Below are 17,773 nucleotides of genomic sequence, written 5' to 3'. Positions count from 1 at the left end.
GTGCCAGAATTTGTTGCACAGAGAATATGGCTAACTGAAGAATCGCTTTGCTGGCCATAAAAACAACAGTATTTTTGTAGCCTTTTATGAGCCTTTAGAGAAGCAGATAGCTTCATCTTCTCTCCCAAGGAGCGGCTAGTGGGTTTGAGACACCAGCATTGATATTAGCAACCCAAAGCTTTACCCCTGCTCCACCAAAGCTCCTAGTATCAATGTAAAGTTTAAAATTTATTATTTATTAAGTGTATATGATATCCCAGAATCCATACAAAGCTATTTAAGTGCTTATATATCTTATCAACCAGAGCAAAAAACTCACTGCCATTGAGTCAATTCAACTCATAGTGACCATATAGGACAGAGTAGCACTGTCCCTCTGGGCTTCAGAGACTAAGTGTTTATGGGAGTAGAAAGCTTTATCTTTCTCCCTCAGAGTGGCTGATGGTTTTGAACTGCGGACCTTGCTGAACTTTATCGTAATAGGATCAAGCGAGTTTCATCTCAGAAGAAAGGCCTGGCAATCTACATGAAAAACAAAAATCAACCATTGAGAAAAATATGGAGGTCAGTTCTACTCTCACACAGATAGAGTCACTATGAGACAGAATAAGACTTAGCAACAACGAGGCTGGCTTTATTATAGCACTACACTAGAACTCCAAAGTCATGTCAGAAAAAGTGTTGCGCACAGTAAGAAACTGTAACTTAGCAACATTCTATAGAAAGGTGCTTTCTCATGTGTCTAATAAAAAATATTCTGTTAAATAGTGCCACACAATACATTTCTTTAGTCTTGGAATCTACTTTTAAAAAAATATGCCATATTGTAAAAGTGCTCTTTACATTATCTTGCACTGATTAAAAGGCTCCAAGTACAAAAGAATTACCACTTCCAAATGATAGATAAGCCTGAAATTATGGGGGAAATGCCAAAGTAAAGTCCATCTGAATCTATTTTCATAATTCATTCAAATACTTAGTGTTCATTGTAAACATCAGCCTACATTTGTTTCTGAGAAAAGAAGAAGGCAAAAAACATTATGAAACAATGATATGATAAGCTGTGATAGCACTGGGCTTCAATAAGGAACTCGTTAACAAGTCTCTGAAAGTCTTCTAAATCATTCTACGTAGACCAACAAAATCCACACATGATACAATAACATTATCATAAATCTAATTTCTAATTATTTTATGTATAAAGGGAATGTAGTTCCACACTTTACTCTTTCAAAAGGAAAGGAAGTTGCATTTACCTATGTCCTACTGACTTTTCAGCCCCAGTATTTTCTAGGACCAATTTCTACCTGAGTTCAATAAAAAATATTTTAACCAGCGGCCTTTGCAAATTCAAAAGTGGTATTATGGTGGCAGCAGTGCGAAGGGAAAGAAAGCCGAGAAAGTTTTATTAAGTTTTGACCTATTGTAAATGTATCGTTCAAATAGAGAGGATTTTAACTTAACACCCACCCTAGCACCCCTCTGAAGCAAGAAACAGCCATAATTCTTTCACATGCCTACCAAAATCACTGAAATAGCACAGACTACCCCAATTCAACTGAATTTAACTTAATTTAATTATCCTTAATAATTATTACTCTATTAAATCTCTGAGAGAGATTTTCATCTTTGGACATATTATGTGGCCCCTATGCCCTTTCCTTAGAAGTTAAGAAAGAATATCATTTGGTTCTTCTCTTTTGCTGGTAGTGAGATTCCTCCTTCCTACTCCTGACATGGCTGATTTTGTACCCAGCAAGATGGCAATCACAATTAATCCTGCTGAATCATATAATCTTGTCAGTATCTTCCCTTACTTTCTTACCCAGACCCTTCAGGAAAGTGAATGTCATTTGTTGGGAGTAACAAAGACTGTGGTTAGAAGAGCCATATTAAATTACCCACTGTATTACAGGTCACGCCTGACTCTTCTAGCCACTGTCTTCTTTGTACATGAAGGATTAACATCCCCCTTTTACTTCAAACACATCCATGAAAGCTTGTAAGACAACCACTTCATACCTTTATCTTTACCAGTTTTAGATATCCAATTTCTAAATTATCCTTCTAGAGTAGCCCAATACTCGGAAGAGATATGAATGTGTCTTGATGTGAATAATCATGTATAGTTGGAACTTTGGCCAACTAGAAATGTACAAGTATGGTGCTGATTTTTGGTTGCTTGTTTTCTCATATTGGGTTGCTAACTGCAAGATGAGTTGTTCAAAACCACCAGCCACTAAGCAAGAAAAAGTTTGGGCTTTTTTATAACAATAAAATGTAATAGTCTCAGGAACTCATAGGGGCAGTTCTAGCCTGTCCGATGGGGTCTTCATCAACATGATGGCAGTAACTTTGGCTTTATCTTTTAAAATAATTCATAAATTAATACTATTTCATTACAAAGAAATTAAACATCTTTCTTTTAAAGGAGCATGATAGTCATATAATTCTGTACCCTAGACAAAAGAAATTTATTTACCATTGGATAAAAAAACAGTCTGCGGCCCTGACTGAATTTTGTGTCTCATAGGAACATTCCAAAGAACACTATGAATGTACTTCCAGGCTGAAGCCAATAAAGAATGTGCCAAAATGTCCAGCTGAAAAAAGGTGCCATGTATTGCCTAATTAGTTGAGTAATATTAGGATCAAATGATCCAAAAAGTTAACCAATTGTAAGTAAAAGTTGCGAAAACAAAAATGGTTTTGGCTATCTGATTTGAGAGATCATCATTGAGTTTCAGGGACATTTCATTGCTAACAGAGTTATTGCAATCATGACTCTCAAGAATAACAGAATGTTCAGCTGTTTCCCCTCATTTGAAAGCTAACAAATGTTAAGACCTCTAGCAGAACACACAAGCCTCCTAGGTAACAGAAATAGCTGTGGCAGAAACTCTGCATTTTCTTCCACATTTTCCTTGATTTTCAGTTTTCACACGAAAGACAACACAGAGGACCAGCTTATACCTATACATATAATGAATATTGAATTATTAGGTGTGACGTTTGAGCTGAGGGAAATAATATCTGTTAGGATGGGCAGTAAGCAAATCTGACCTCCGTTCAGGAAGGAAACATTACCTCTATTTTCCCAAGGATATCTGCTATACAAATATCCATGAAACAACTGTCCAGAAAAAGACAGTCCGTATTTCTGCACATAAGATCTATCATTTAAAACCTATTCTGGATATTACTTGAATAATTCTCCACTCTTGTCTTACAGGGTTCAAAAGGAGAAGCTAATCTGAATATTAGATGTAGTGTTAGGTTATGGAAGCCTGCAATTTCCCCTCCTAGTTGAAAAGATAACTCTCGTAGTTAAGTTGTTAAAAGAAAAATCATTATAACCAATGATACCCCTTTAACTTCTCTCTCTGTAAATCAAATCTCCATTTATATTCTCTCCTTCTCTCTCTCTCTCTCTCTCTCTCTCTCTCTCTCTCTCTCTCTCTCTCTCTCTCTCTCTCTCTCACACACACACACACACACACACACAAATAGTGTTTACCTCCTTTCAATGTCTAGAAAACTGCATGTTTTTTTGTTAAGCATTTTTGTTCTGATTCAGGGGATGGTTGAATGAAATAATTCTACTGTTATTCAAGCTTAAAATACCTATTAAAACTGGCAGTTATTATTAAAGACTCTTTAATGAAAGTAATGTATATGAGATTGCTGGGTCAAGACAGCCACTTATATACATGCATCAGAAAATATCTCTACAACAATTAGAAGAAAACCAGGTGCTTAGAAACTTTAAAGAAAATATAAAAGCTAAGTTGAACAAATTTTCCATAGCCCAGAGGCTGTGGGTGTGAGCAGAATATGAAGAAGAGGTATATCCACTCTCAATGCACCCCACGATCTCTCTTGACTCCCAGCCAAGGCACTCTCCCCTGGCCCAGTATACACCTCCCAGTGCCTAACACGTCCTCACTTGTACCCCACCACTCTCTCTCAGCATCCCACCATCCCTGGTACTCCACCTGTTCTTTTCACTGATGCTAGCTACAAAACACTTGGACTAAGGAAAAAGCCCAAACAGCTTTAAAATTTTATGTCCACCGCTTCCCCTATATTTTTTCATGCTCCTTTTGTTTTGTGGTTGCTATTATTTATCTCTTGCACCACTTTACAGTCAACTATCTGTATATGAAACACCATCTCTCACACCCCAAACAGCTACATGTTTCAAAGTCAGTACTCAATCTCAATTCAATTAAAGAAACAGGAAATTCAGGCACAAATAAGTGAACAATCTACAAAGGAATTTTCTGAAGAAGAAAAACCAGTAAAAGAATTTGTAAGATTGATATTCAGGTACTCTGACAGTTGGAGAAAAGATGAGGAGCACTATGGGGGCGGGGACAGAACACCTAGAAAAATTACAACTACAGAAAAACAAATAGAAACACAAATGATTACTCTAAGAATTAGACAGTACTTTTAAAAAGCAGTTATGGAACTGAAACAATGGAAAGTCAAATTAGTGAGTTTGAAGACAAATCTCTCTTCTCTAATCTACATGACAAATAATCAACAAAAAGAGAAAAAGACAAGCAGAAGAAAGCCTATGAATCATTCAGGACACGATCAAGAGGAATAACCTACTTCTCATTGCAATTGCAAGACAGGACAAACAAAAAAAACTCAGAGAAAATAATCTTAGAATTCCTGGAAGCAAACACCTTCAACAATATAAAAGAGGAAAAGAAGCTCAGAGAACACTAAACAGGATATACTTCAAAAGAGAAGCATAGTGGCATATCATAGACAAACTTTCCAATTATGAAGGACAAGGAACAAATGAGGCGAACAATTCAGGGGGGAAAAGGTTACCAACAAAGAGAACCAATGAGAATAAGCTTGGATTTTTTCAGCAGGAATCATGCAAACAAGACAACAAAATGACATATATAAAACTCTGAAATTTAAAAAACATCTGACAACTAAGAATCTTACATCCAGCAAAATGATCCCTCAAAGAAGGGAAGAAAAGAAGTGTATTTCTGAACAAGGGGAAATTAAAGTAATGTGTAAACACAAGACAAGCCTTACAAACACAACAACTAAGGGTAGTAGAGCAGCCCTAAATCTGAGATTAACACACAAGGCTATGCCACCGAGAAATGTACTTATATAAAGTAGTGTTCAAACTAAAACAAGAATGCATGGCTGAAAATAGAGACCAGTGATTTCAATCCACAATGAAAAAAAATACAAAGGATATAGAAGAAGAGGTGTAGGTGCAAAACATGCTAATGGAAAGGAAGACAAGTAATTTGCAAAGAGAACAGTGTGTTTTAATTATTGGAAGAAAATAATAAAAAGACACCTTCAACAAAAATGGAAAAAATTCATCAAAATAAAAAAGAAAATGACAAAAAGCGAATAAAAATAAATTAACAGCAAATTATAAGAGGACAAAAAATCCCAACAAAAAAGAATTTAGCATAGAAATTTAGTAAGAACAAAGGAACCAATGGCATCACACACACAAACAAACAAAAAAAGCTCGGCAAAATAACAGCAACAAACCCACATTTATCAACAGCACTGAATGAAAATGGAATGTATGCACAGTCAAGTGACAGAGGTTGATAAAAAAAGGACTTATCAATATGCTGTTTACAAGAAACACAGCTTAGACAAAAAGACAAAACAAACTAAAAATAAAAGGATGGGGAAACATATCAAGCTAATGGCAATCAAAAAAGAAGTGACAATATTTATCTCTGAACAAATGGACGTGGAGGTTTCCAGGGAGAGGCAGCAAGCAAGATCCCTCCCTCTGCAGGCTGAGGCATCTGGCTCTGCATGGTGGCGGGAGTGGGCTGGGGGAGTGAGGAGAAAGGGAATGGCGGGAGAGGGGCCAGGGAAGCACTGGGGGGAATATCGTGAGGTTGGAGTTTGGGTAAGAGTTTGTGGAAGATGGTTCCTGTTGTGGTAGGGAAATTTGGTGAACAGCCTCAACCTAAATAACTCACTCGGGAAGAGATAGGAAATGACGTAAAAGAGCAGGAGGGTCAAACCACATTTACTGTTCATGCAAAAGTTGCATGGAAGTCATATCGGAATAAACAAAAGGATTTTTTTGCCCTTCTTGTGTATATCTTATGTGCAGTGGAAGGAAGGAAGGAAGGAAGGAAGGAAGGAAGGAAGGAAGGAAGGAAGGAAGGAAGAATGGCTGGAACGTGATGGTTGTTCAGAACGAGTCTTAACCATGTGCATTGATTGGAATAGGAAATAGTGACCAAGAAATGCAGCAGCTGAACTTGGAAGGAAAGAACTCTTGCACAGCCAAAACATGGTACATAACTGATTCCGACACAAGAAAGCACTTTATGTTATTTGTGAAGATGTTGTATGGCAACGGTGAAGGCACTGTCGTGTTCCTCAGCAAGCAGAGAGAAGTTATCTCCAAACCTTCCAAAAAGAAACAATCCTTGACCAATGGAGACTTGTGCATTGTATCCGGAACGAAGGTGGCTCTGTTTAATGGACTTCACTCCCACACAGTACTAGATACTTGCGTGTAGAGGGAGGTGGTTTTCATGCCAGCTCACAGCAGTGGGGAGCCTTATACAGTCATCTCTTGGATGATGATGAATCAGAAGAATAATTTATGGTCCATGATGGCTATGTCCATTATGGACAATCAAGCTGTGTGCTCGGTTTCTGACATGGTACTCCCACAACTGAGCCTTAGGAAAGTCAACAAGAAGACTGCCTTACTGGATGCAGAGGACACCATCTCACAGCGCCACAACTGTGCATTTTACCTTAATGACACAGAAAGAATGTACTTGTGCCTATCTCAAGAGAGAATAATCCAGTTTTAGACCACTGCATGCCCAAAAGAACCAAATAGAGATGATAAATGATGGAGCTTCCCAGACAACCATTAGTACACATAAGGCCGAGTATACGTTTTACTAGGGGATAGGCCCTGTCCTCATCTCCATCAGTTGAATGGGGATATTGGGATGCTTGAACTGACAGGGTAGAATTTCACTCCAAATTTAAGAGTGTTGTTTGGGGTTGTCGAAGCAGAAACTGTGTACAGATGTGGTGAGAGCATGCTATGTATTCCACGGATATTTCTGCACTCTGAGAAAATTGGCAATGGGTCTGACAGCCAGTTCCAGTTCCAGTAACTTTGGTACCTGATGACAGGATCATTTATTCCACCGGCCTTACATTTACCTGCACTACTGAGCCAGGGCCCTAGGGGCGCGGTCGTGCCCCAGTGGCCATCCCTCCATTCAACTCAAGCCAAATGCCACAAATGAGCCCAGCACAAAAAGCAAGGGAACTTACACAAACACAATCAGCCAACACGTCCACGGCAACAGTGGTGTCCCACCACTTTGAGCCCTAACTTAAACTGAGCGGTGTGCTGAAAAAAATGAACAACAAAGTCCACACAAAGCAGGAAGAAAAGGAAAGAGAAAACTAACCATCTTTTGTGGGTTTGGGGAAACCTTTTCGTGTCAGGTGATACTACTTTGAAAACCCCGCCACTTGCAAAGGCTGATTTGCAATGTGGAAGCCACAGTAAACCAATGCAAACAGCTCAGTATATATAAAAAAAAAAAACTGTTGGAAATTGGTTCTTTCAGAGATTTTTTTTAATTTGTTGGATTGGTTGATTTTCATTTGTTTTTTAGAATGGACAAGAAATAGAAATGTGGCCAGACTGGAAATTAAGCAAACTAGAAGACACAAACTGAACTTCGTTTTTATGGACTAAGGAACTTGTATAAGCTTTAGCAAAAGGTCCATGTTCATGTATCTTTTTTATATTACAATATATATAGGACAGCTTTTATTACCAAATAGATTGCTCCCCTTGGCATCCACTCCAAACCATTGCTCTGAAGTACACTCAGTTCCCCGCTGGACCAGGACTATTTAATCAAATGACCATACTTTTCCAAGGTTTTTTTTGCTTCTTTGTTTTTTCTGAGGCTGGAACAATTTTTTTTAAAGCTGAAGTAATGAGTTTCCATGAGTTGAAATGGTTGGAAGTTCAGCAAGTCAAATTTTGTAAGGTCTGCATTTTTTTAACGATGATATGACGTCTGTGCAAATGCTTTTAAAAATGCCTCTGCCCTGCCTGCAATACATGTAATATATGTTAACTTAGTGTCTAGTTTCTGCCGCTGTTGTTAGTAATTTTTGTTTTTCCTATTATTGTTGTTTTTAATGTATTTATAGTAGTCATTCAAGAACTTCTACCATTTACATGAAAAAAAATAAACTTCAATGCAAAATGCTTCATGGGGGACAAAGAAGGGTATTTTATAATGATTAAAGGGAAAAGAGAACAATTTTTAACCATAATAAACAAATATAAACCAACTAAAAGGCCCTCAAAACTATGTTAATCAAACTCTTATGGAGCAGAAGAGAGAAATATGCATTGCAAAATTAATACTAGGGGACTTTATTTCACCTTTTTTGAGGAAGGATTGATCATGAGGACAAACCCAAACTCACTGCCATCAAGTCAAGGGTGACTCCTAGTGATCCCCTGTGGGTTTCCAAAACTGTTAACTGTTGATGGAAATAGAAAGCCTAGTCTTTCTCCTTTGGAGATGCTGGAGGTTACAAACTGCTCACCATGAAGATCACAGTCTAATGCTTAACCGCAATACCACTAGGGCTCCCGATCATGGGAAAAGAAACACAATAAAGTCACAGAAGAATTAAAGAACACAAATCATCAAATTGACCTTCTAGACATACACAGAACGTTCTACCCAACAAAAGCACAATAATATACCTTCTCTAAAAGAGACCGTACATTAGGACACAAAGCAAGGTTTAACATTTTAAATTATTGAGATTTTTGCCATCCATTTTTTTCAGACCTAATGCTATACAATTAAAAATCAACATAGGAAGAGCAAGGTCAAAAAAGCAAGTACATAAAAACTGAAGGAAAAAAAACTACATTTACTCTTCAATGCTCTTCTGGAAGATATCCATATTGCCAGACTTATTTAGTGAACTGACAATTGTTGTTGAGCACATAATAATGTTATGGCTTGTTTTGTGTCCTAATATATTTTAGAGAATATGTATTGTGCTATTGTTTGGTTTGTGGAGTAGAATGTGCATAGATAAATTGCGGGGAGATGGGTATATTTTCCAAATGTGATCTAGGTTGAATGCTATGCTACATCCTGTTAGCTTCCCTGAAATTTTTTCTAAATCATTTTATTGGGGCTCATACAACTCTTATTACAATCTTTACATACATCCATTGAGTAAAGCATCCTTATACATTTGTTGCCCTCATCATTTATAAAATTTGCCTTCCGCTTGGGTTCCTGGAATAAGCTCATTTTCATTTTTTCCCTCCCCACCTCGCCGCTCCCCCTCCCTCATGAACCCTTATGACAGAAAATTACATATTAATTCCCCTTAGAAACATAGAATAAAATTTCTCAACAAAACACCTGCCAACATATTCAACAATATGTCAAAAAAAAAGACCTGATCAAGTAGGATTCATACAAGGTACGCAAGGATGATTCAACATTAGAAAAATAAAAATTGTAACCCACTATATAAATAAAACAAAAAATAAAAATTCACGATGGATAAATATGATGTAGAATTGGCATTTGATGAACTCCAACATTTGTTCCTGCTAAAAACACTCAGAAAAATAGGTGTAGATGGAAAATCCTCAAAACAATATATAAATAAACAAAATTTGAAGAAGTTCAAATCTCACTATTTACATTAACATATGATTTATATGTAGAAAACACCAAAGACAAATCAAAAAGATTGTTGGAGAGAATGTAAATATTTGATAATGACAAGATATAAGATTAACAAACAGAAATTAATCATATTCCTGTATACTAATAAAGACATATCTGAAAAAGACACCAAGAAAACAATACCATTTATAATGTCCTCACCAAAGACAAAATCATTAGGAACAAACCTGAGCAGGAAAACAAAAACTTGTACTAATAAAACCACAGAATACTATTACAAAAATAAAAGCGACCTACACAAATGGATAGAGAGCTACATTTATATGGATAAGAAGGGTTAATATTGTAAAAATATTTATCACAATGCGTCGAAAGGATCAGGTATAAGTCATCATCAGAACAAAAAAATCTTACCATAGTGAATGACCAGGGGAGAGCAGAGTGGAGACCCAAAGCCCATTTGTAGACCACTGGACATCCCCTTACAGAATGGTTTTGGCGAGGAGACGAGACAGACAGGGTACGATGCAGCAACAATGAAAAATACCACTTTCCTCTAGTTCCTAAATGCTTCCTCCCCACTTCCCCAGCACTGTCATGATTCGAATCCTTCCTTGCAAGTCTGACTAGACCAGTGGATGTACACTGGTACAGATGGGAGCTGGAAACGGGAAATTCAGGGTGGATGGTCCCCTCAGGACCAGTGGTGTGAGTGGTGATACTGGGAGGGCAAAGGGAGGGTAGGTTGGAAAGAGAGAACCAATTTCAGGGGTCTACATGGGACCACCTCCCTGGGGGATATGCAACAGAAAAGTGGGTGAAGGGAGACGTGGGACAGAGCAAGATATGACAAAATAATTTATAAATTATCAAGGGTTCATGAGGGAGGGGGGAGTGGGGAGGAAGGGGAAAAAGTGAGGACCTGATGTCAGGGGCTTGGGTGGAGAGCAAATGTTTTGAGAATGATGAGGGCAATGAATGTACAAATGTACTTTACACAATTGATGTATGTGTGGATTGTGATAGTTGTATGAATCCCTAATAAAATGATTTTAAAAATAGGTCAATATTACCCAAAGCAATCTATAAATACAACACAATTCCAATCTAAATCCCAACTTTATTAAAGATATGAAAAAACAAATGACTAATTTCATAAGGAGAAGGAAGAGACCTATGCTAAACAAAGAACTCCTTTAAAATAAGAACAAAGTAGGAGGCCTCCCACTACCCAACTTGAAATCATATTACACAGCCACAGTAGTCAAAACAGTCTGGCACTGGTACAATCATAGATACTTAGACCAATGGAACATTAAAGAACTCAGAAATAAATATATGCACCTATAGATAAGAGATTTTTGAGAAGTGTCAAAACTAATTTAATGAGAGACAGTTTCTTCAACAAATAGTTCTGGCAAAATTGGATTTTCATCTGCAGAAGAATTAGGCATGACCTGTACCTCACCCTATGGACAAAAAGAAATCAAGATGGATCAAAAACCTAAGTGTAAATTTCAGAGCTACAAAGATCATCAGTGAGAAAATTGGGACCGACATAAGGACCAAAATATAGGGCACAGACACACTATCAAATATAATAAAGGAGCACACACAGTAGATAACAAAATAGTTTAAAAGAAATGCTCATGATAATATCTGGGTGATGCAAATCAAAACAATGATGAGATTCCACCTGACACTGACAGTGGCAGCCAAGTTAAAAACAAAAACCAGAAAATAACAAATGCTCAAGGGGATGCAGAGAGATTGTCACCCTTATACACTGCTGGTAGAACTGTAAATATGCACAGCCACCTTGGAAAGGCATATGGCATTATCTCAAACAACTGGGAAAGGAATTTCCATACACTCTGGTATTACCTCTGCTGGGTATATACCTTTAAAAAGGAAGAGTCATTACATGAGCAAACATCTCCATACTCATGTTCACCAGAGCACTCTATCATAGCAAGAAGATGGAAACCACCTAAGTGATCATCAGTAGAATGCATAAAGAAGCACTGGTACATATACACAATGTCATACTGTGTATTAATTTTGTTTAAAAGTTATTAATCCATGAAGCACCTCACGCCATGGATGGACCCGAAGAATATTGTACTGAGTGTAATTAACCAATCATAAAAATGGCAAATGTTATATAAGAACATGTGAAGGGGAGTAGACAAAACATGATAAAGACTTTCATAAGAAAGTGAACAGACTGAAGATTTCCTTGTGAGGAGATCAAAAGAGGGAAGATAAAGCAATGGACTAGGTGGGTGTTGATTGGGTGAAATAGAAGATAATGGTCTGTAAGGAATAAATAGAAATCAAGGAGTGGGGTACAGGGAATTGACTAGCATGTTTAAGTGTTGAATATAAAGTTGATCTGCAATGTAAATGTCAACCCATTTTATAATTAAGTTTTTTACAATAAAAACAATAACTAGCATAACACACTTCCTAAATTTGCACATAAACACTGATTGATATATACAGCCAATAACTTCAGTAAACTCCAAGCTCAACGAGATTCACACCAAGAGTCATTATGTATTCAGTCTTTAAAACTCAAATATAAGCAGAGAATGTTGAAACCAAGAGGAGAGAAACGAATAACCATATTCACAGGGTCCTCAATAAGATTTAATGCTGAGTTCTATAAACAATTGAAGCCAGAAAGCAGTAAGACTACACATTTAAATTGCAGAAAGAAAAGAACTGTCAACTACAAATTCTATATATGGAAAAATTACCATTCTTAAATAAACAAAAGGGAGCCCAGGTAGTGCTATGGGGTAAGCATTGTACTACTAACTTCAAGGTTAATGATGTAAACCCTCTATGGGAGTAAGGGGAGGCTATTGGTTTCTGTAAAGACGGATAGGGCAAGATATGACAAAATAATAATTTATAAATTATCAAGGGCTCATGAGGGAGGGGGGAGCAGGGAGGGAGGGGAAAACAGAGGACCTGATGCAAAGGGCTTAAGTGGAGAGAAAATGCTTTGAAAATGATTAGGGCAAAGAATGTACAGATGTGCTTTATACAATTTATGTATGTATATGTATGGATTGTGATAAGAGTTGTATGAGCCCCTAATAAAATGTTTTTTAAAAAAAGACTTACAGTCACAGAAAGCCTATATAGGGCCACTCTGAGTCAGAATCTACTCGTTGGCAGTGGGCTTATATAAACAAAAGATATAGTAGTCTGTTACCACAAGACCTTCTTTACAAGTTAAATTTCATGTCAATTTGTACTTGTATAGGAGTGGAGTCCAACTTGTCAATGAGGTCACAGCCTGATGATGTCTCTTGGGAAGCGTGGTCTTTTTATAAGAGACATTGGGGACCCCTTCTCTCTCTCTCTCTCTCTCTCTCTCTCTCTCTCTCTCTCTCTCTCTCTCTCTCTCTCTCTCTCTCTCTCTCTTTCCCCTAGCATTCCTAAATGATGGGACTCTGTACTGGCCTCCAGAGGCAGGCTAATGTGGGCTCTCCAACCCTGAGAGTTATTGGCACCCTGCCATATATCCACTGACTTTGTATGCATGTGTCTTTGCACCCATTGGCTTATGATCTTCCTACATTCTGTTTCACCTTTCTACATCATCAATCTGAAGCTATGTGAGCGTAAAATGTGGTTCGGCTAGCAATGGATCCTTGAATTTAAGTTTGAATGGGCTGGAATGCTTTCTTGATATAAGATTACTTATTGATATAAGAAGGAACTGTGGCAGCGCCGTGGTTACCTGTTGGGTTACTGTTTTCAGGGACAGCAGTTCAAAACCACAAGCTGCTCTGCAGGAGAAAGACAGGGCTTTCAACTCTAATAAAGAGTTAGAATCTCAGGAACTCACAGGGCAGTTCTACTCTGGCCTGTAGGGTCACTATGGGTCATTATTGACTCAATGGCAGTGAGTGTGTTTGTTTTCTTGATATAAAGTTGTTTTTTATACATACACAAATATAACTGGTTTTGTTTCTCTAGACAACCCAGCCCAACATACCTTCCCTACAAAAAATACTAAAAGAAGTCCTTCCTGCTGAATTGAAGTGATAATAGTATCTTAAATCCATATGAAGAAAATAGAGATCCAGTAAGGTAATTTCATGTGTAAACATAAAAAATATTTACATAATCAATGCACTGAATCATACATGTAAATAATAGTGAAATGACAAATATTTTTAAAATACATTAACTACAATTAAAGGTCAATTTACTGGTATTGTTGTCTTTCAACTTGACATGTTAGGTTCTACCTGATTTGAAAGATGAAGTAATCAAATATTCATATATCTATATTATTGAACTAGTTCACATGTATAAATACATAACTTACAACAACATGAATGGAGGGAAATGGAATAGGAATAGAATTGTATTTTATTGCAATATTTGTATCAATTTGTATCAATTTACACTCCAACTTAAATCCTCTGCAACTGAATCAATTCTAACTCATGGCAATCCTACAGGAAAATGTAGATCATAGGAACTCCAAGGTTGTAAATCTTTACAAAAACTGATGGCCACATCTTTACCCCATAGTGCCACTTGTTGGTTTGAACCATTAACCTTTTTTATTAGCAGGCAAGCACTGAAATAATACATTACCAGGGCACTTCTCAATTTAAACTTGGTGGTCACAAATTTAAGATGTTAAATGTTAAATACCCATAAAACCCACATAAAAATATCTTGTAAAACACACAGCTAAAGGAAGTGGGATTGTGAAAAGATTTGAAAGGACTCACCACAAAAAGCCAAATAAACACAAAAGTATTGGAGGTGATATGAGTAAAAATGCTGTAAGACACATAGAAATCAAACAGAAGTCCATTTTTATTGTTAATAACTAAATGAAATAGATTAAACTCTCTAACTCTAATTCCAACAATATGCGATTCATGAAACATTCACTTTAGAACAACAACAAACAACCCAACTCACTGCCATCGAGTTGATATTAAATCAAAGCAAGTCTATAGGACAGGGTAGAACTTCCCTTGTGCATATCTGAGAGTGTAACTATTTACAGGTATAGAAGGTCCCATCTGTCTCCGACAGATGTTGGTAGATAGAGCTGTTGGTAGTTTCAATCTGCCAACCTTGCAGATAGCAGCCCAATGCAAAACCACTACACCACCAGGGCTCCTCCTTAGAACCAAAGGCATTGGTAAATTAAACATGAAATGATGGGGAAAAGGAAATAGTATGAATCAGAAGAGGGACAGACATTAAAATCAGACAAAGATGTTGAGAAACCAGAAATTACATATACACACATATAAATAATTGATTTTCAAGAATAATGCAAATTCCTTCAATGATGAACAATCTCTGGAATAAATATTGCTGGGACAGCAGGATATCTCTGTATGCAAATCTTTTCACAATCCCACTTCCTTTAGCTGTGTGTTTTACAAAATATTTTTATGTGGTTATTATGGGCATTCCACAGTGTGAAAGACAGTAAAACAAGATAATCAAAGAGACAGAAGAAAACCTGAGATCAAGGAAAATGCTATAAATATAAACAATATTTGAATAATTGATCTTCCGAACAAAACACACCAAAGTCAGCAGCTAAATTGGCAAGGGAATTTCTGGAAGCAAACTTCCCCAACTTAATGAATGAGAATCAGACACCCATATAGGAAGCAGGGAGGATACTAATTAAACTAAACCCCAGGAAGAACTCAACAAGGCATATAATAATTAAATTATCCATCTTTGAGTAAAAAGAAAAAATTTTAAGAACAGCAGGAGAAAAAGAGACGATCACATACAATGGTGCTCAGGTAAGAATATGCTCAGAACTACCAGTAGAAACCACGAACAGGGGGAGAGTGGAGTAATGTTTTCCGAAAGCTGAAAGAAAAAAACACCTTCCCAAGAATCCTCTACCCTGTCAAATTATCTATTAAGATAGAAAGAGATGAGGGTATTCCAGAAAAAGGAAAAACTCAAATACACCTGTGGAAGATCCTTGCCAACTCACTATGGTCAGAAGACCAACATCTACCAAGTACAAGCAGGAGAACATCATATAGTCCAACTCCATCCAAAAGCCAACATGCTGATAACAATTACCAAGATTACATGGTCTCATAGTGAAAAGACGGTATGAATGAAGCCCAACACGAAAGCACAGCACACTGTTATGAAGGGAGATAGGAAAACACCCAACACAAAAGGCATAAGATGACAGCAATGAATCCACAGATCATAACTCTGAATGTCAATTGTCTCAACCCATACATTAAAAGAAAAAGACTAGCAGATTGGCTGAGAAAACATAACCCATCAATCTGTTGCCTTCAAGAGACACATCTTAAGCTTTCAAACAAATATAGACTCAGAATAAAAGGCTGATTCAAAATATACCAGTAAAACCGCAACATGAAAAAGCAAGGCTTGCAATTCTAATCTGTGACAAAATTGACCTCAAGATTCTAACTATAAAAGAGAGACGGAAGGCACTATATAATGCTCAAGGGCTCAGTGAACCAGGAACCAGTAAGCAGTATAAATATATATGTGCCTAATAAGAGATCCATAAAAGTCATCAAACAATCAATTCAAAAGATGAAAAAAGAAAGCACAGATCCAATAACCATAGTAAGTGATGTTAATACACCACTATCAGAGAAAGATAGATCAATGGGGAAAAAGGTCAGCAAGGATGCTACAGAGATTAACACTACAATTAGGAAACTGGATCTGATAGACATATGTAGAGTTTTCCATCCAAATGCAAAAAAAAAAAACCAAACATATTGTTTTCAAGTGCTCATGGCTCATTTTCAAAAATACACCATATGCTGGAACACAGGTCGAGCCTGAGTAAATTCAAGCACATAGAGATTACTCAAATGTCTTTCATGGATCACATGCCATGAAGCTGGAGATTAACAAAATGACAACCAGAAAAACAAGGACAAACAATTGGAGTATGGATAATGATCTTCTGCAACATGAATAGCTACTGGCCCAAATTATAGAGGAATTTAGGAAGTTTCTAGAAACTAATGAGAGTGAGAATAAAACATATCAAACCTTATGGGATACTGCAAAGACAGTTATCAGAGGTAGCTTGATAGCAATAAATGCATGTATGAAATAGGAAAAGAGACTTATGACTGATATGCTATCAGCTCCAGCAACTAGAACAGAGTCAACAGAATAACCCCTTCAATAGCAAAAGAAAAGAAATAATAAAAATCAGAGCAAAGTTAAACCAGGGAAAAGACAAGAAAATGATGCAAAAATTAATGCAGCAAAAAGATGGTATTTTTGAAAGGATCAACAGAATCAACAAATCGTTGGCAAAACTAACCAAGGAAATGAAGGAGCAAAGATCAATATCCATGATGAGGGATGAAACAGGCGACATCACAACGACCAACAGAGATTAAAAGGATAATCACAAAGTATACATGAAAGTCTGTATTCCAATTAATTCAGAAACGTGTAAGTCATATACAAATACTTGGGAAAGCAATTCCACTCTGGATTATCCCAGATAGAGGTCAAGAACCTAAACAGACCCATAGCAAAAGAAGAAATAGATATGGTTATCAAGAAGCTACCAACAAAAATACTTCCAGAGCAGAAGGCTTCACAGGAGAATTCTACCAAGCATTCAGAGTAGACTTGACACCAACCCTCCACAAATTATTCCAGAGCATAGAAAAGGAAGACAAATTCTCAAACTCATTTTATAAGGCCAATATAACTTTGATACCCAAACAGAGCAAGGATTTCACAGGAAAAGAGAACTACAGACCCGTATATCTAATGCATATAGATTCAAAATCCTTAACAAGATGTTGCAAAAGCATATAAAGCATTTCACCCACCATGATCAGGTAGGATTCATCCCAGGGATGCAGGGATGGTTTAACATCCAAAAATCCACCAACATTATACACCACATTGATAAGAAAAATATAAGAGCCACATGATAACATCTATAGATACAGAAAAGGCATTTGACAACATCCAACGCC

The 17,773-nt window shown here is 36.9% G+C and overlaps 1 protein-coding gene and 1 pseudogene across 1 annotated transcript in view; one reads left to right on the top strand and one right to left on the bottom strand.

Moving 5' to 3' along the window:
• SH3BGRL (SH3 domain binding glutamate rich protein like) overlaps positions 1 to 17,773 on the bottom strand; it is a 113,969-nt gene that overhangs the window by 59,814 nt on the left and 36,382 nt on the right. The gene's annotated exons all lie outside the window — the stretch shown is intronic.
• LOC142434711 (recombining binding protein suppressor of hairless pseudogene) lies at positions 5,941 to 7,240 on the top strand (annotated as a pseudogene).

Source organism: Tenrec ecaudatus, chromosome X (genome assembly GCF_050624435.1).
Source record: "Tenrec ecaudatus isolate mTenEca1 chromosome X, mTenEca1.hap1, whole genome shotgun sequence".
Taxonomy (NCBI): domain Eukaryota; kingdom Metazoa; phylum Chordata; class Mammalia; order Afrosoricida; family Tenrecidae; genus Tenrec; species Tenrec ecaudatus.
The sequence above is the reverse complement of the archived record's forward strand: the minus strand, read 5'-3'. Positions and strand labels throughout refer to the sequence as shown.